This window comes from Brachycentrus maculatus, unplaced genomic scaffold, assembly GCF_059751285.1.
Source record: "Brachycentrus maculatus isolate JH-2025_06_01 unplaced genomic scaffold, ASM5975128v1 h1tg000400l, whole genome shotgun sequence".
Lineage (NCBI taxonomy): Eukaryota > Metazoa > Arthropoda > Insecta > Trichoptera > Brachycentridae > Brachycentrus > Brachycentrus maculatus.
Window position 1 is genome coordinate 408,513 of NW_028281149.1, and position 21,851 is coordinate 430,363.

The 21,851-nt window shown below is 31.8% G+C and overlaps 1 long non-coding RNA gene across 1 annotated transcript in view; it reads left to right on the plus strand.

Moving 5' to 3' along the window:
• Positions 1 to 21,851, plus strand: part of LOC148302899 (uncharacterized) — a 113,442-nt gene that overhangs the window by 20,719 nt on the left and 70,872 nt on the right. Inside the window, exons 2-3 of the long non-coding RNA XR_015838561.1 lie at positions 5,020 to 5,237; positions 6,277 to 6,414. This is a non-coding gene — a long non-coding RNA (uncharacterized LOC148302899). The remainder of the gene's footprint in view (positions 1 to 5,019; positions 5,238 to 6,276; positions 6,415 to 21,851) is intronic.

Here is a 21,851-nt window from a genome sequence, read left to right on the forward strand (position 1 = left end):
ATTAGATGAAATTTTATTAAAAAAAAACAATTTTTACTTTTGTTTTCTGATAGTCAAGTATTTTTTGAATTTTACATTAACACTATTATTCTAGTTCTACTATAATACCTATACCCTTATACCCTTTACTATGACCTAAATTATATTGTATACCCACACACAGGCAATGCCTTTGTGGGATCTTTTTTTCTTTTTATATTATATTCATATTTTTTTGTATTTGAATTTATGTCGTGTTTGTACAATGCAAAAGAATTTAAAATAAAGAAGAAATAAAATCATTTGCTTTGACTGCTTTCAATCCTGTTGCTCGTAATTGGAAAAGAATAATTTTTTTCTTTTAATAAAGAGCTTTCGGTGTCTTATCGACTCGAAGGTATCATCTTACCATTCGTCGACCTTTTTGTGACCAATAATGTATGTTACTTTATACGGGGCTTAAGATAAAACGATTCGTGTCTATTTGTGTTCCATTTACATCAGGGCCCAGGGCTGAATGGGCCCTTAGCCGGAATAGATATGGATAATGGGGTTTCCTCCAGGGCAGTGCTCCGCAAAGTGTGTGCCGCGGCACACTGGTGTCGCGTCGTGATTAGTGTGATTATATTCTTATTTTTTTTGTAAAAAAAAATATGGATCTCAGAAAAAAACTTAAATATATTATTTATGCATATCAAATAATCAAGCTTGCCTCTTTTACAAGGCATCAGGTTCGCGCCGCCCAGGACGATCACTGCTGACAATTCGTCGGCAGTTCTCGTCAGAACTTCGGGACGCGGATCTGACTCGGGAGGATGCAAGGGAGCTGGCAGCCGACAGAAAAGCCTGGAGATAGTTTGTGGACTCCATATGCTCCACCTAGGGAGCGGATATGGTTTTAATAAATATAAAATATACACATCCTGTACTATCTTAAGAGGAGATGTAAATCTGCAGAATAATACATTGAATAATCAAAGTGAAAATTTCATATAAAAGGAAATAATACTGTAAAACGTGTTTTGCATAAAAAAATTTAAAAAATAAATACAAATATTTCTTATTAAAAGTAAAACACTGTTCTGAAGTCAAGTAGTGCCAACTACTATTGTAATATGACATATACAAGGGTTTAATTTTGAATGGCAGTAGGTAAGCTTTTCAGCTGCTACAAAGTATTTTTATGTGGAGACAAATCTAATTTGCTTTACAATTATTGTAGAAAAAGGCAATTCATGGAGCTAAAAACTGATCGAACATAAAAACTGAAATTTTCCGAAACGGATCTAGCATATTTTTGGCTGCTCATAAAAATTTCTAAGCGTGCTTTTGCAATTTTTTTACGATTTGCCACGACTTACTTATGCGAACTAGGATTTTCGACTCTAACTGCTTTAAAAAAAAACAAAGAACGCCTGTGAACGATAACGAAGAGATGAGAGCAGCCTTATCAACAATTGCTCAAAATTTTGATCGCCTGTGCTCAGTTAGGCAGGCTTAGATTTTGTATTAAACTTCATATGTAATATATATTTTACTTTGTATTAATTTCAATAATTAATCAATTTTAAATAAACTGTGTTTTTATCTTTGGTGTACCTCTAAAATACATCATTAGGTTAAAACCAATATTTTTAGCTTTTTAACTTAATTTTTATTTGACCAGCGACCGGGTTTCGTCGTTAACGACATCATCAGACTGGTGGGAGGCTATACAAATTGTTATGTTATATATAAAATAAGACAGGAGTTGATAACCATGATTTGATATAATTTTGTTGAGAAATTAATTACCTCTAGTACCTCTAAAAATTCTTGATTTGGTACGTGTACCTTGAACAGAAAAAGTTTGCGGAACACTGCTCTAGGGTGCCGATAATACCCTGTATTGACCAATGGGAAAAATAGACCCCGGTGGCTTAACGCTACGTAACTCGGGCTTTAAGGGGTATTTAGAGAGGTGGAAATGTGTAAGGTTCATATTTGTAGGATTTCTATGGGTATTTCTACACACATGAACGCCTTTTCTGCGTGGCCCGTGATGTTTATTTGAAAAGACACCTCCAACCTAGAAATTTATTATTTCTGATTATAACTGATAACTGTCAAATAAAATACGAATAAACTAACTAACCATCACGCTGATTCCCCGCAGGGGTAGGTAGATATATTAGAGCGCCACACTACTCTGTCTTTGCAAACATTCTTTTCCCCTTTCACATTCATGCATCTCCTCATACACACCCATCGATTATTACGGCTCCTGACCCGGCCGTTTTCAAGTATTTGACATACGCGATCATGCCAAGTTTTCCCGGTATTCCTCTGCTAAGTTAAGCTAGTTTTCTTTTAAAACTTTTTAAACTTCCTCTTAAAATAGTTTTTTTTAACATATTTTGTATATTCAATTAGACCTTTGTGTATTTTAATATTTTTTCCAACCATTGTTTTACTTCTTTTCTTTTCTCACTCATTCGTTCCACATGTCCAAATCATCTCAACACACCTTTATTAAATTTATCGATAATGTTTATCTCAGCTTTGCATTCCTTCTTTATTTCACTATTCGTGCTCATCTATCGTAACACCTATCATACATCGTTTCGCCGCACATTCGTCTGAGAGATTTTGACTGCGTTCAGTCTACTTTCATCCTTCTTTTACCGACTTCATGTTCACTTGCATACATTAGGGTTTAATACATTTTAATATGAAATTTAACATATTGAATTAAATGAATCAATGATTTTATTCTTTAATTAATTGAGTCGGCAGTCACTTTGTGGTAATATATATCCATTTCAATTTGAATTAATTTATAACTACAACTAGTTTATAAAATATATTATGATACGTGTTTTGGTGCACTCCGCACCATTTTCAAATGCCGTATGTGAAGCTAATTCGAAATTTAGTATATAAATTTAGAATTATCTTCACATACGGTATTAAGAAGGTAAATACCGTAATGCGGCGTCCAATAGTTTAATAGGTTTTTAGAAAAAGTGCTTTTTTTACCTACTAAAATTAAAATTAAGTTCAGTGATAATGATGCTGAATGCATCGAAACAAGTTTCGCAAAATAGGTTTGCAATAAAATATACACAAGGCAGGAATTAAAATCCATGATTTTATATAAGTTTTCAAAGATATTTTTTTTTATCCGCACCCCAATGGTGCATAGGGCACTGCGTCATATAAACGCAGTGTTATCTCGATCGTTTACACATGAAGGAAAGGTGATCAGCCCTCCGCTTCAGGTACCAGTCCAGGGTAATATTGAATAATTATTACAGTGAAAAAATCACTAATATTTATTTGACCCCCCTGGGAATCGAACCCGGGACCTCCAGAACGGTAGCCGAGCGTGCTGACCATTAATTACACTATGGAGGCGGACAATGAATTTAAGTAGCGTAATATATCATGCGCAATTATTTTACCGGCTTCCGTAGTGTAATGGTCAGCACGCTCTGCTACCGTTCTGGAGGTTCCAGGTTCGGTTCCCAAAAGGAGGTCAAATAAATCAAAGTGATTTTTCACTTTAAAATTTATTCAATATTACCCTGGACTGGTACTTGAAGTGGAGGTCTGATCACCTTTCCTTTAGGTGTTAACGATCAAGATAAGACTGCGTTTTTAAGATGCAATGCCCTATGCACCATTGGGGTACGGATAAATGTTTGAAGAAGATAATAATGATTTTACTATCGTGGTTGCGTTATAAATAGGAATTTGGTCTATACTTGGATGTACTTATTCAAAAACCCTTTTTTATTAATTAAACTGGTAAATTGTGATGCTTAACCCTTTCCGGTCCATAAAAAAATTTAAAACTCCACCAGGTCTGCAATAGATTGACAGCATTACAGGGTTAAACAATACATCAAAGTTTTTTAAAAATAAAACTACACTTGAATTAAAAATTAATTTTTATTTTGAATGTATACAATCTTGTCTCTTATTATTACATTTTACACTAAATACGAGTGAGAAAAAAATATGTTTGCTTGTATTTTAACACTAAACTGATGAAGAAAAAAATGTCGAATGACATTCGACATAGGACCGGAAAGGGTTAAAGCTCACAAAATCCTCTAAAAGCACTTTGCGAATTCTCCCTAAATCGTCATAGAGAATAGTGCGATTCATACAATGCAATCTATGAGGCACTGGGAGCATTATTTCAGCACTAAAATACGTTGTGTGTCGGTCCATTATATTGCGGTCATTCAATGCAAACGGCGGAATCGGTCGGCCGAATGTGTGCTGAAAATGTGTAGCCAGGGATGGATGTTGAATAGGGGGGTATGGTATTTTGATAAATAGCTTTATCGTACTTTACGAACGTCAGCAGCTCGGTGTGTTTTATAATAGCAATTGTAAAATGTGTGAGCTTTTCATTGAAATTTGCATCTAAATATCTCGCTGAAAACTTTATAAATTTTTTTTTTGACATCTCATCAAAGATGAAGAAGAATATAGAAGTCTGGGCATTTACGGGGCTGACGACCGTCATAGGCTAGTTTAAGTGATCACTTTACACACGTGTAACATTCACCAATTCTACCCGTTATTGACAACCACAATACTCAAATTCTTGGAAGTTCTATATATATGAACCGATTTCGAAACATTGTTCTTGAATCACTAGAACTTCACTAGAGACATCTATTGGTGAGATGTAAAGAAGCTTTTTACTGAGCAGAAACTCTTGTTTAAGTATGTGAGGTCCAAATCCTGGATTTCAATCACACACATGAGAAACGTATTGTTTATAAATTATATCAATTTCAAATCACGGTCCATCACTTTGTTCTTCCCAAGAAAGAAGATTTTCCATTCCTCGCCATAACACATCATTCTTCACACGCACAGGTCACATGCCTGTATTAATATAATATAAGATGAAGAATAATATGGAAGTCTGGAAATTACCGGGGTTGAATGCCCAGACTTCCATATTCTTCATCATCTTTGATAAGACGTCAAAAAAAAATTTTTTACTGTACTTGTAATTATATTTATATTTTATTTCAGGCAAAAGTCTTCGAGATGGAAAAAAAAACTCCAGGATCTGGGAAATATGCAAGATCGAAGAAGTCGTTATGTAGGAGAGGCAACGAAGGAGACAATGGTATGCGCATGTGAGGATAATGGAACCACCCAGACTCCCTCCTAAAAACAGGCCACTAGGCCTACACCAAGAAGTAGAAGAAGAAGAAGAAGAAGAAGAAAAAGAAGAAGAAGAAGAAGAAGTAATTATACTATATTGTGAAGTGCAAAAGATCGTGAGGTGGAGAAAACCTAGATTTGTGAACAAAAATATTTCGATACTCAAAATGTTTCAATTTCAATTTATTTATTTTCAATTACCATATATGTACATATCAAAAAAAAAATTTTAAAGCGTATAAATTAAAATATATTAAAATAAAAAATACGCAAGAACTATCGCTAAAGGTGTAGAAGAATCCCGCTACGGAAAACTTAACTGGAACAGATCAATATCCAATGAGATAATGATTAAAGAAAACACTTCGTTTTTTACCACTTGAGTTTTATTATAGACTACATGTTTTAGAAGTTAAACTTCCATCATTAAGGTCTGTATAATAACTAAAATATAAAATATAAAATTGTTCTTTAAATAAGGAGAGGGGAAAGTAAGGGGAAGGGGTTAGTCAAGGGACGGAGTTTGGAAACAAAGGACAAATGGAGAGCAATGGTGAAGAATTTTGAAACAATATATTATTTAATAAATTATTATTAGAATTCAGGTTTTTTTGGATTTCTAAATTTTCAAGATAATTCATAATTTGGCCTTTATATGGAACAAGGTGTAATAATTTTAATTTATGAGAGTGAAATGAGTGATTAGTAATTATTAATAATTATGATTAGTGATTATCCAATGAGATATTGTTCAACATAGCGGTAGCTATTCCTACAGGCATAACCATCGGCAGTGTTGTGCCTATCGTAGTCATACAGGAGAAAGTGACCAAGTGCATTTTTTTACAAAAACGTGATCATTGATTATTTGATATCTTACTAGCTTAATATTGCCCTGAAAAAATCCAAAAGGATTTTAAACATAAAAGTTTAATATATTGACTTGTTAAAAATGACTAACTGCGTTGATGTTTATTTTCGTTGACTTAAATGGCCCTCCTGGACATTTTACATTTGGTCAGTTGGTCACTTTCTCCTGTACTGTTTTGTCCTTTATCTTGAAAATAATATCACCTGATTTTGTGCATGCAGCCCTGTTCTCATTAAATCGTTTTGATCCAGATTAACGCGATTTGGGTGCAATTGATTTAATCGAACTACGGTGTTCGGCGCTCAGTGCCAATATCATGACAAACATGATAGTCCCAATGGCCCACTCCATACTGCCATCTCTCGACGCCGTGCTACGTGCAAAACGCAGTAAGTACACTTTAGAAACGAATGAAAAATTTGGACTTACAGTAGTATGCGAGAACAGAATGAATGAAGACATAAAAAAACCATTAAGTGTGTTTTTTTCTGTCCGCCTCCGTAGTGTAATGGTCAGCACTCACGGCTACCGTGCTGGGTTCGATTCCCAAGGGGGGACAAAAAATAAAAGTGTTTTTTTTTCACTAATATATTTATTCATTATTACCCTGGACTGGTACCTGAAACGGAGGGCTGATCGCCTTTCCTTCATGTGTTAACGATCATGATAACACTGCGTTTATATGATGCAGTGCCCTATGCACCATAGGGTGTGGATAAGGGGTTGAATGAAAATAATATGGAAAATATGCACCTCTGAAATTTCTTAATTTTGCAAGTGTATTTTGAATAGAAAAAGTTTGCGGAACACTGGTATAAAGAAAATAAATAAATGGAAATAAAGGAAATATAGAAAAGTTGTCAGGGGTAATTATGGTTGTCAGCAGTGTATTCCCCGCAGGCGGATTTAATACATCACCGCTTAGTCTTTTCACATTTCTCCCACATTATACTACAACCTACCCCGCATGTACGGCTTGCAGGGCCGGATGATGAAGAGTCGCGTGAAACGGGGTTTTTAAGTATGGATTATATTTATTTATTGTTTCGGCATTCACTTTGCGGTAAGACATGATAAAATTGTAAAAGAAAATATATTAAAAAAAGAGAAGTATTTGTGTTTTTATTATTTACAAAAATACTTCAATTTCATACTATTTCTGTGAGCCTGAGCGGTTCATAGTTAGAAATATGTATCAAATTATGGTAGAGTGGGTTCGAACCGAGAAACTCTGACTCAAGAGTCCGCGACACTAACCAGGGATCACAACCCGACACAATTGGCGAATAACATAATAGATACAAATCACTCATTCCATTCTCGTAAACTAAAATTATGACACCTATTACCACATAAAATCCAAATTAAGAATTATTTAGAAAATCCAGAAATCCAAAAAAACTTAAATTATAATAATAAATAATATATTGTTTCTAAATTCTTCCCCTTTGCTTTCCATTTTTCCTTTATTTTCAAACTCTAATTTTAGGTAAAAATGATTATTCATTAATTATATTTTCGGTAATCATAACTTTCTGACATCACGATTTGATTTACATAAAAATGGAAAAATCGCTAAAAAAACTCGAAGTTATGTTGAATTTAACATTATTTAACAAACTTCCGTATTAAATCGATACGGTAGATTTTAATTGATAACTATTTCGTAACCGATTTTTTTTAATTTGGAAACCGGTTATTGATCCATATTACCAGAAAAAGGGTTACGAAAAAGAAACATTGTTTTTTTATAGATTCTGACGGCCCTGTAATCTAAACCGCACCAAACCACACCACCCTCATTTCACACTTCTTCCAATTTTGGCGTATCTGTCAAGCGCGTAGAGAATTTTATATTGTTTTAATAGTTTCGTGCCAAGATGATGGACAGATTATGAGCGCAGATGTATGTATTTTTGGTTCTGCAATATATAAACTTTCAAATAAATAAAATATCAAAAAAATAACTCTCAAAAAAAAAAAAAACTCTAGGGCTTACGACCATCATAGGCTAGGTTTACGTGATCACTTTACACACGTGTAACATTCACCGATTCTACCCGTGATTGACAACCACACTACTCAAATCCTCGATATATATGATTCAATTTCGAAACATTGTACTTGAATGTCACTAAAAACATCTATTAGTGAGATGAAATATGCTTTTTATTGAGCAGAAACTCTTTTATTTGTATCTTTGTATGTGAGGTCCGAATCCTGGATTATAATCACATACATGAGAAACTTTGATTTTTTTTCGGTTAATATATTTAAAATGGAATTCTGCCAACTATTTGATAAAAAATGTATTTTTCATTTTTTATTTTAGCTTATAATTTGACCAGTTAATTTACTGACCACATTTTGAGTGTGTCCAAATACTTGTTCACAAATTTATCTCCAATTATAGGAGTTATTTTTCATATATATATATATATATATATATATATATATATATATATATATATATATATATATATATATATATATATATATATATATATATATATATATATATATATATATGTTTTTTGGACATTTCAACATATCTATGTTGAAATGTCCAAAATTAAATGGTAAATGACTCCTACAATTGGACATAATCCAGATTTGTATTTGGTCTCACTCTAAATGTTGTTAAATCCAAAAAACATTACATACAACGTAATCCTCGAATTTGGAAATACATTGCATTGTTAGATATATTCAAGATAAAAAAAATAAAACGGTGTTAAATCAAACACAGACTTTTTGAGTCTACTAAGTTGTCTGTATTTGTCTGAAAATGTGCTTCGATTTAGCAATTAATACAAAAATTAAAATGGAGCTCTACAAATAAAACGCCAAATCAATGAAAAATATATTTGAGATCTTTTATAACCGTTTATCGTGTACTTTCGAACATTCTGTATTATTTTTTGACATCTCATCAAAGATGAAGAAGAATATGGAAGTCTGGGCATTTAGGGGGCTGACGACTGTCATCGGCTGGTTTAAGTGGCCACTTTACACACATGTAACATTCACCAATTCTACCCATTATTGACAACCACACTACTCAAATTCTTGGAAGTTCTATATATATGAACCAATTTAGACACCTTGTTCTTGAATCACTAGAACTTCACTAGAGACATCTATTGGTGAGATGTAAAGAAGCTTTTTTACTAAGCAGAAACTCTTATATTAATTAGTATGTGAGGTCCAAATCCTGGATTTTAATCACACACATGAGAAACGCCAGAAAATACCATTTTCATTTTTATTTTTTTTTTAATATTATTTTTTTAAGCTTATAATTTGACCAGATAATTTATTTACAACATTTTGAGTGTGTCCAAATACTTGTTCACAAAATCTGGATTATCTCCAATTACAGGAGTTATTTTCATATTATATTTTGACATCTCATCAAAGATGAAGAAGAATATGGAAATCTGAGCATTTACGGGGCTGACGACCGTCATTGGCTGGTTTAAGTGGCCACTTTACACACGTGTAACATTCACCAATTCTACCAATTCTGTATTAGATGATATAATTGGTACAAAGATACAGATTTTCATATTACAAATGATTCATTTGCCGTATTCCTTGAGGATGTATTATGATTGATACTGTATTTTTTTGGTTTCGTTATTATATTAGATTCTTTGGTATTATTAGTTGACCAAAAATGTCCCTAAATACTCACACTAATCATAAGGGCTTACGACCATCATAGTATTGATCAACCAAGACTTCCATACTCTTATTCATCTATGATGAGATGTCAAAAAATGTATAAAATAAAATAAATTAACCGTTAATAAATTATAAAATAATTCGGGTATCCAAAATTAATGATCTGAAAAAATACTTTATGGAAAGATATGTATGAAGTGATTAGTCATATTTTCTTATTTTGTTTTTACCTTATGTTTTTTTTAATTTTTTTTCTTATTCGTTATATTTTTTTTTTATATTTTCTCATTTGTTTATCTTAAATATGCTTCTTACCTTATGTTTTTCTCATTTATTTAATTTAAATATGCTTCTTATGCCTATTAATTACATCTGTTAATTGTTTTTATATTTTGGGTTGTATTAGTTTTGGTTATTTAAAAAAAAATCGTTTGTAACTTTATTATTTGTGTTTCAATCTTGTTAACCTTAATGTTGTTGTTGTCTCAAAACGAGAAATAAAAAGTAGTCATTGGTAATATTATATATATGACTTATGTATGTAATGTGTTTTGAAAAAAAGAACTTCTAAGAGGAGACAGCTCAGTATTTGGACACACTCAAGACGCTTTAAAATCTGTGTCGTCTAGAAACCGTCCTTCAGTATCACAGATTCTTGTTCAGAACACTAATCACTGAATTGCGGTGGGGTACATGTAGCAATCCACTTGTTCAATAATTATTGACTTATTTATTAAGTTTGCCTTCAGTTTGAACATTGCTAAGGATGAGTTTCAGTTTGTGAAGGAATATTGAAATAACAGGACTAAATTGAACTTGATGGATCACTCTTGATCAATTTTATTAGGTACACTCAGCTAAATTATAATAAATTCATAAATTTTGGACAATGTAAAATAGATATTTTGCTAAGTACTATTTTCAATCATATAAGTTGACATATTTAACAGATAAGTATATTTTAGACTCTGTCGAAAGAATGCATTCATATACCATAAAAATACTCATATACCTTCCTATTTTATACAAAAAAATATTGAACCTTTCTAGTACGGAATAAAAAAAAACAATCCGCGTGTTCCGTAGGGGGTACTGGCAAAACCCCAAGTAAAATCCTATAAATATAGTTTTTACAGAAAATATATTATCATTTATTGGTCGGCAGTCGTTTAGTGGTAATATTTATCTCATTTTAACATTCAACATTTGTTCTCTAAAAAAAACACTTCAATTTCCAAGCGGAGAAAACCCAGATTTGTGAGCAAATATGCACTCAAAATATAGTGGAACTATGCCATGGCGCCTGTTTAGACGTTGAAAATAAGCCATTCGTTTTTTTTACCCACATACACACATATGTATATATTGTATATATATATATATATATATATATACATACATAATATATATATATATATATATATATATATATATATATATATATATATATATATATATATATATATATATATATATATATATATATATATATATATATACATACCATATAGGTAAAGTGAGAATAATCATAAATATGAATGTGTTATGTTTATACTTAAATAGCGAGTTGTACGGGTTTCCTGTGTTGAGGGGTTGATATTCAAGAGAGGTCACTTGCAATTTGTGGGGTCGCTATTACTCTTACACCATTCACCCTATAGGGCAGTGACCTGGGGTGGAAACAGGGTGGAATGTTTACAAAGATGACCCGATGAGAACATCTTGTAATTTAATTTAAACAATAAATTTACAACATTTTGAGTGTGTCCACAATTCTGAATTATCTCCAAATATTGAGTTATTTGTATTTTTTTTGATATCCCAACAAAGATGAAGAAAATTATGCAAGTCTGGGCATTTACAGAGCTTACGACCGTCATGGACTGGTTTAAGTGATCATTTTACACACTGTAACATTCACTAATTCTACCCATGATTGACAACTACACTAATCATTCTCGGAACTTCTAATTATATAGATTAATTTCGAAACAAACTGTTTGAATTAATTAGAATTTCACAGGAGACATCTACGACGGGATGAGAGAAGCTAAAAATAAATTGAAAAGGGTATTTTCTAGCGTTTTTCGAGTATGTGAATATAATCCAAGATTCGGACTTTACATACAAATGAAAAAGTTTCTGCTTAGTAAAATGCTTTTCTCACCTTATCATTGAAAACTAATTGGCACATTTAATTTTATTTATTTATAAGATTAAAAGAAGGAAAATTTATTAGTGACATTCATTAAACACTTCGTTAATTATTCCTGATACATATTGAATAAAAAATTTATATTCTCCCAATACATCGAACATTTAAATGCACCACACAAAAAAGGCATACACTCGTTGTCGTCAGCTGACTATAAAATGAAAAGCGTTTTAGAGAATCTCGTTAAATTGAAAATCAGCCCATAAATGTAATTTAATAATACATCCGCATTTGAGATGCAAAAAAGGTTAATTTGTTTCAATGTTCTAATAATGATGTTCACAATTCTAGTTCATTTTAATTGAATTTTGCCTGGAAACCGTCTAATCGAAATTCATTTATATGTACAATAGAAAACTACCATTTTTTGTTTGTGTTGTAACTTAGAAGAAAATCGTCCAAAGGAGAACAATAAAAAGTCCCTTTTCAGTGGCGAGTCTCCTTCGGGCAATTTTCCGGTTATTTCACCGCCAGTTAATTATTGCGCCTTCTTAATTTTATCCTTACTGGACTCATTATTGATTCCCTTATCTTTCAAAGACATCTATTAATTCCCCATCGGGAGTCGTATTCTTGAATTGGAATACATATTTCATCGCGTATCTTAAGCACACTTTGGTGTTTTCTATTTGATAACTTTAATTAAATTTGACATTTTTTTTTAAATTTTAGAAATTGCTAACTAACTAACTAACTAACCATCACACCGCTTCCCCGCAGGGGTAGGCAGAGAGAATAGAACGCCACACCACTCTGTCTTTGCAAACATTCTTCGCCTCTTCCACGTTCATGCATCTCCTCATACATACCCGCCGATTGTTACGACTCCTAACCTGACCACTTTCAAGTATTTGGCATACCTGATCGGTTTTTTGCATTTGCATATTGCAGGTATTTGGCATACCCGATCGGTTGATCGGCATATCCGGCATTATCTGATATTTGGCATACCTGATCGGTTTATTTAGAAATTGCAAATTTTGTATTACTATCACGTAAATAGATTTTGGTGAGCTGAATTCAAATCTAATATGATATTGCTATTAGTTTCTTCTCCGCCTTACTCCTCATTACTGAGATTTCTGACCCTTGTCGAAGCAATGACTCTTCTCCAATTATCCCTTGACTGTGTTGCATGTAGCGCTCCAACCACCGAGGTGCCTGCTGCTATCTTGACTTAATCGGTCCATCGTGTGGAGGATATCCTTCTCCCTCTCTTCCCTTCCATACTACCAATCACAATCAGGCGTTCCACGTTCTCATTGTCACGCGCAACGTGTCTTAAGAACTGAAGAATCCGTCATGGCCAGAGTCAAGTCATCCAAGTGCAACTCCTGACGAATGGACTCGTTGGTGCGTCTATCTGTCCATGGAATTCAGAGTACGCGTTTCAAACGATATATTTCAAATGCGTAAATTTTTCTATTTTCTGCAGCTTTTACATGCTTTTAAATGACCAGACTTCCAAATTGTTCTCTCAATTACTACTTAGTCTCTGTTAAGTGGTCTACAAAAATCTTGATAAGAGGTCCAAATTTTCATGTACGATTTAAAGTTCAAAATATTATGAATATCTTAAATTTGGATACAAAAAATAATATGACAATATAACAGCGTTCGATTCACTAATACTTTCGTATGGTATAACTTCATTTCAAGCAACGCCAACGCCATAATTTTACTTCCAACGGCGCTGAAATCGTTTAACTTGATGTGATTGGAAAAATGTCGCATTCTGAGTAGAGGCGCAGGACTTGAGTTTAGACCCCAGAAAAGGAAGAAAAAAAACTCCTTATAGAATTCTGTTTGATACACTACCTTGATTACTTTTCGTGAATGCCGGACCATTTTCTCAATTCACAGCATTATCCGTATCGCTACCTCCCATGTCTAATTAATTTTATCTCTTACAGCTTTCGGATACAAAGTTCACCAGTAAATAAGAAAAGAAAAAAGGTTTTTCAATTAACGGAACCATGTTTTCTATTTGAATAAAAATGCGTTTTTTGGTAAATATTTTAACTGATTATTTTCTCAAATTATTACTTATTGATTTCGCAGTCACTTTGTGGTTGCATTTTTAATTTAAACGTAGATGTCCTAACAAATATGAATGTTATTTATATCTCTGAAGTCATAAACTTCATTTTGAGACTATATAACTTCTTCTTCTTTTTGTAGATCCTAGGGATTTGTTTGTGCCTCCGCATGTCGCTCTTGGGATGTTGACTCTCAGCTGTCTTTCCATCTTTTCGGAGGTCTGCCTGGGGGTCTGCGTCCTTCAGGGTTACCTTGAAGGGCGATACGTGGAAGTCTGTCTTTTGACATTATTTTTTTATATGTTCATTCCAGTATCGCCTTCGTTGTCGTCCCCACCTCACGATATCCTCCGTCTTACACATGCTCCGGATGTCGGTATTTCTTACTCGGTTTCGCAATGTGTTTCCGGTTATGGATCAGAGAGTCTTCATCTCGGAGGTTCGAAGTCGAGATTTTGTTCTGGAAGTATCTGCTCTTGCCTCAATCCCATAAGTGGCTATTGGTCGAACACATGTTTTGTTTATTTTCATTTTACTTTAAAATTAAACTTTTAATCTGCTCTTTGTACTCTTCAGAAAACTGCTTTGCAATGAAAATCACATTTACTTTCTTAAACACTTGTTAATTTATTTAAAACATAAGTGCATTTAAATGTTGAATAATGTAAAACTAACCCAAAAAATAAAAGTCACCAAATAAAGTAAACAATATTTTTTGTATTATTTATTGATTCGGCGTTAACTTTGTGGAATGACATGATTATTTTATTAAAATTAAACACTTGTGACTGCAATAAAAAAAATTATTGGCCAAACTGCGAGAAGTCTAAGTTTTAGAATTAGAGAACATCGTCGTGGACTAACAAGTAATTATTTTTCGGAATTTGCAAATCATATCATGGAAACTAACCACTCATTTGACTCTCATACGCTTAAATTATTACACTCTGTTACAAATAAGTCAAGTCATGAATAATTTAGAAAATTTAGAAATACATAAAAATTTAAATTCAGATAAAACAATAATTAATAATATACTGTTTCAAAATACGTCACCATTATTATCAACGTTTCCTTTTTCAAAAAATGTTGTTCCTTAACCCCCCTACCTATATTTATTAACCTATATATACACCTAAATATATTTTTATTCGTTAGTTTTAATATGTACCAGAAGATGAAAACAATTGTCGTTTTCGAAATTAGTCGTAAATAAAAATAAAACTCGATTAAGTGGATTATTCAAGTGTTTAATTTTAATAAAATATTTTTTGTTGTAGAAGGGCCTTGAATTCATTAATGAAAAATAGAATGATGAAACACACATAACTTATTTTGATTTTGATAGATAGAGAAAAGGTAAAATATGGCAATTCGAATATTTCTTTTGACAGCAGCTGTCAACTGGCAGCTGTTGCCAATTGATAAGAATGATGAGGCAGGAGTCAATACTAGATCAAAAATATTATTGCAACCTATATTTCAAAATCTGTTCATATCGAGGATGGAGTGTGTTGATAAATCTTGAAGACCATTTAGTTTTTAAGGATGTTAAAAAAAAATAGAACAATTTGGTTGTTAAAATCATGGGTAGAGTCGTAAATTTTGAGTACGAATCATTATACAGTGTCATGAGATTAATAATTTTTGTATGAGTTGATGTATATAATGTTGGGTAGTGTGGTTGTCAATCATGGGTAGAATGGTGAATGATGCACGTATGTAAAGTGATCACTTAACCTTTGATATATAATATGCGAAAGTGAGCAGGAGAACAGAACGAAGAATGCTCAAAAAGACTTGGCACGATTAGATCAATCAGAAACTTAAATCTGGTGGTGTCAAAAGTCTGCCTAATCGGAGGGCATGTATGACTAGATGTATGGATGTGAAGGAAGCGAGGAGTGTATGTCAGGACAGAAGAGTTTGGCGTTCTATCCTTTCTTCTTACCCTTGGGGGATAGCGGCGTGATGGTAGTAGTAGTAGAAGTGATAGATAATAAGCCCATTAAATACCTAAATTTAGATATTCACGTATGTTAAGATGCCAAAGTGTAAAAAATTATTTATAAAAAGTCATGGCTTCAAATGAATAAAAATAAAATAAATAAGCTTGTCAAATGCCAGGTTATCTAGCATTTGACTTTGGAAGTCTGAGCATCTTCTTTCGTATAAAATCGATAGATGTTTCATCGCCAGATGAGACACCTAAAATAAATAATAATACTGTTAAAGCCGATGGATACAGCATATAATCTCTATATGGAGAAATATTGTTTTATACAAATAAAATACGAGTAAATCAAGACTTCGTATAAATAAAAATAAATAACTAAACAAGCCAAATGCTAAATAATAAAACCAGATATGCTTCCATCTTCATTCGTATAAAAACAATAGATGTTTAATCTCAAGTTGAGACACCTATAATAAATAATACTGTTAAACCCGATGTATACAGCATGTAATCTCTATACAGAGAAATATTGTTTCATTTCCGTTATAAATTTTTACTTTATTCCACAACCATAAACGTTGAGGGCTGTTGAAATTTTGTTTCTTATACTTTACTTTGTCGTTATTTTACCCTACATATATTTTCAGGAAACACAAGTGATTATTTATTGGAGCTGTTTTGGGAAACTTGGCTGTGTAAAAATGATTTATTGGAAGACAAAAAATATATACAAAAATTACCTTCATTTAAAAAACGAAACACGTCTTTTACGCTCAAAATCCGAAGATACGAACTGAATATGTTTGTTAGGATATATATATATATATATATATATATATATATATATATATATATATATATATATATATATATATATATATATATATATATATATATATATATATATACATATATATATATATATATATATATATATATATATATATATATATATATATATATATATATGTATATATATATATATATATATATATATATATATATATATATATATATATATATATATATATATATATATATATATATATATATATATATATATATATATATATATATATATATATATATATATATATATATATATATATATATATATATATATATATATATATATATATATATATATATATATATATATATATATATATATATTTATATATATATATAAGCTGTTGTAAGAATCCTTTCGTTTGTTGATAAAATTTTAAAACATATGTAACTTCGACAGATGGGGCTGCCATCAGTTCACAATGAGCATAATTTGTTCCAGAATCATACTCGTTCAGCAAAACATTTTTTGGTTTGTATTGGGCTGAAGTCCCGGTTCACAAGTAAATGTGAAAAACGGACTTTCCCTCTCTCTGAAACTTGTTATGCGAAAATTTGCTTGCTAAGAGAGCAACATTATTACATTTTTTACTCGTTATGCGAATTACTAGTTATGTGAGGTGCTCGTTATGAAAGGTTCCACTGTATCTCTATATAACATTCGTAGGTGAATAAAATCAGTATCTCATTTTGAACGAAAATTGTCAAAAACTATCTTTTACGAGAAATTAATCTCGGGTCCTCGACTTGGCAGAAATGTATGTGCATAAATTTGTCAGGATATTTGCTAACTGATCTTTCATGGGGGAATTATGCTGATTGAAGCATTAGCATATAACGTAATAACTTCTGTTCGGTATAACTTTACTTGCTTCCGACTGAAGTACGAGCATACGATTGTCTTGCGACTGAAATATCGTTCCACTTACTTGAGAGTTAAGTATTAAGTAACCAAAATTACTTGCGGCTCAATACTCAAGCAAAAAATCAGATTTAAAGTGTCCATTGCAATGAACATGAACAGATTTTAGATCAATTATACAAATCGTGATTAAGTTATTAATTTAATTCGAAAGTTAATATTATTTTTTGCGTCAGACGTTAGAGCTTCAGGCTCCAGTGCTACATCAGTACAAACACTTCGTTATGTTCCGATAACTTAAACATTTTAAACTATCAAAAGCCCGAAGTACTTACGTACATTATTTCTTGCCTTTATCGTAAATTTGCATATTAACTTTCCCCTCCCGGTGATATGTATTGACTACAACTCGACATTTAAAATGAGAATATCAACATGAAATACAAGATATGGACTCAGAATTTTTGTATTTCTCTGTAATATGATAACGTAATTACATGAAAGTATTTTAATATAAAGTTATTCATTTGGAGCGACGGAAATAAAAAAAATAGTGATAAAATCGAAGATAAAATCACCAATACACAAACGTTTCTCAGTGTACACGTGTGCTTTGTGTATACGCGCATATTGTGGCGTTTTAACTGCGCCAGTATACAGTATACTACTGCAGAAGTGCGCAGATCGTCTTACGCAGTGGTCGTGTCGCTACGCCAGCTATTGCATTTTTTTCTCGCTTTCAGATACTTACCAGAGGTAGGTAACATTACATAATTGTTACATTTCAACTCCATCCATGGTCGATAAAAGCAACATTTAGGAATATTCATATTTTTCCCATTTTTAAACCACATTTTTTAAATTTTCTTGAAAGGAATAACCCGCAAAGGAATAACCTCTATCTTAGAGGCTTCTCTACAGGTAGGATCGCAAGGAAATGGAAGGTAGATGTGAAAACTACATTACAAATATCCGGACCAATTGAAAGTAAATATTCAAAGAATTCATTTTGCAATTGGCGGGAATCCAACCCGCAACGCCATTTTCGCAGTCAAGCGTATACCCAACTACGCCACGGCGCCTGTCGGGTAGTTGCTCGACTGCGAAGCATATAGTGTACAAAATATAATACATCGCCCACTCCTTCTAACAACGTTATTAATATATCAAAAAACATGATTTTTCAGGAGATCGTTTTTAATGTTTAAAAATGCAATAAAATGTATTAAAAATAAATATCAAGCCACTTATTGAACTTTTTGCTGGGCAACAGATCGTTTTAGGTTAAAACTGAGTGTTTTTTCTCAACTTGAAAACTATTTAGTATATTTAAAAAAATTAAACAATATTTTTCTTCAAAATGAAAAACAACACTTTCTGCCCTGTAGCGGGTAAATATTAAGTTAAAAATATACTGCTTTTGCTGGGATGTAGTACATTTTCTAGGCACTCCGAAAACACTGAGAATTGACGATTTTTGATATATGACGTTGTTGAAAAGACTGAGCGACATATCACCGGTGCATGCGGAAGTTTTTAGCACGGTAAGGGAAAGATTAAATAATGTTTTTCATTTGAAAACTGGGAGGACGCCGAGAAAGGTTTAAAACGATGAATTTTCGATTATTAAGTCCTCAAAGTACATTTTCATAAAGTCGCACTATTCGAAGCAAAGTAATTTAAAGTTCCACTGAGAATGCGCTTAAGTTAAACCTCCTCAAACTTTGCAAGAAATGGAACAGTCAAAAGGAATTCATCCACAGTTTGACAATCTTTAATGAACTTTGCAATCACCGCGAACAAAAGATTTTTGTGTGTTTTTTCTAATAATTAAAGTGTATTATTCTGTTTTGAATATTGAAAGCATTAACTTAGTGGACTTTTGTCGCCTCCGTAGTGTAATGGTCAGCTCGCTCGGCTACCGTTCTGGAGGTCCCGGGTTCGATTCCCAAGGGGGGTAAAATAAATATAAGTTATTTTTTCACTGTAATATTTATTCAATATTACCCTGGACTGGTACCTGAAGCGGAGGGTTGATCACCTTTCCTTCATGTGTAAACGATCAAGATAACACTGCGTTTATATAACGCAGTGCCCTATGCACCATTGGGGTGCGGATAAGGGTTTTATTATTATTTTATTATTATTAACTTTGTGGATCATATTGATGCATTATTTTGAGAAATGAATATATATATATATATATATATATATATATATATATATATATATATATATATATATATATATATATATATATATATATATATATATATATATATATATATATATAAAGTTTTTTGATCCACTCACATTTTTATTAACAACCAACTAGTTTCGGCAACAACCAGTTACCCTCTTCAGGGCTCAATTTATGAATAAACATAAACTAGTTGGTAATAAAAATGTGAGTGGATCAAAAAACAAAGTATTTGTATTGTTCTGTTTCCTCTTCTCACCTATATCTGCACCCAATGGTGCATAGAGCACTGCAAAGCATCAATGTTTTCTTAATCGTTTATTACGTGAAGGCAGGGCATTTATGATTACAATTCATGTACTACTGAAAGCTACAATTTATCAATTAATTGTTACAATTTATGAATTAATATAAAATTAATACTGTGACAATTTTTTTGTTTGAAAATGCCATAAGTAATTGTCACAATATTAATTTTTACGAATATTTATTTTAACAATAAAATACAACTTAGTAGACTCAAAAAATCTGTGTTTGATTTAACGATTAATACATAAATTTAAATGGAGTTCTACAAATTAAACACCAAATCAATTATTTAAAAAAATAGAAAGCTTCATTACTAAATAATCGTTTTTTAAGAACTTATATTCAATAATTATTTAATCGACGAAACGGTATTAAAATACTAATAATTAAAAAAATAAATAATGAAAATGTATTGCAATTTGAAAAACGTTTTTAATGAATTTTTTTGAGATATGTTTTACACCGTTTACTGAACAAACTGAAATGTAATAATTCATTTTTCTTTTCGCGTCCTGAGAATATTTCAGTCATATTTTCAGGCCTTTGATGTTTTCAGAATCCTAAAGGTAGCCGTTCAAATTATTACATTTCAATTTTAACAAAGAGAAAAAATACTTTGGTTATTTTTCAAAGTATAATCCACTTATTGTTACATTCATTTTTGTATTGTACCTACGTATGATAAAGAGATATAATATTTCAAGTACTTAAAATTCCCAAAAGAATTTTTAATTTTGAGAAAGAATTTTTATTCAAAATTATTAAAAAAAAGTTATTTCTTTGGTGATATTGTATGTGTTGCCTTTATCTAAGATTGATGAGATGGACATTTACGGGGCTGACAATGATTTTTGATGAGATGTAAAAAAATAATATGAAAATAACTCATTTATTGTTTCGGCATTTACTTTGTGGTAAGACATGTTACAATGATTAAAGAAAACACTTCGTTTTTTACCACTTGAGTTTTATTATAGACAACATGTTTCAGAAGTTAAACTTCCATCATTCAGGTCTGTATAATAACAGACTGTTATTATACAGACCTGAATGATGGAAGATTAACTTCTGAAACATGTAGTCTATAATAAAACTCAAGTGGTAAAAAACGAAGTGTTTTCTTTAATCTTTGAAAATAACTCGTATAATAATTGGAGATAATCCAGATTTGTGAACAAGTATTTGGACACACTCATCATCATCATCATCAAACCCTTATCCGCACTCCAATGGTGCATAGGGCACTGCATATAAACGCAGTGTTATCTTGATCGTTAACACATGAAGGAAAGGTGATCAGCCATTCGCTTCAGGTACCAGTCCAGGGTGATATTGAATAAATATTAGAGTGAAAAAATCACTTATATTTATTTGACCCCCCCCTGGGAATCGAACCCGGGACCTCCAGAATGATAGTCGAGCGTGCTGACCATTACACTATGGAGGCGGACAACACACTCAAAATGTTGTAAATAAATATATTATGTTCAAGTATAGTTAATGCATTATTTTGATTGCATATGTTATCAGTGTCGGTAATACTTATTATGGTAGGCAGTAGATATAGGAGGTTAGCTAAAGTTGGTACTATTTAGTAAGGTAGGGTAAGTACTGGTTGCGTTTTTATATGTCACGCGGGTTAGTAAGTCACTGCTTTTCTTTACAACATTTTGAGTGTGTCCAAATACTTGTTCACAAAATCTGGATT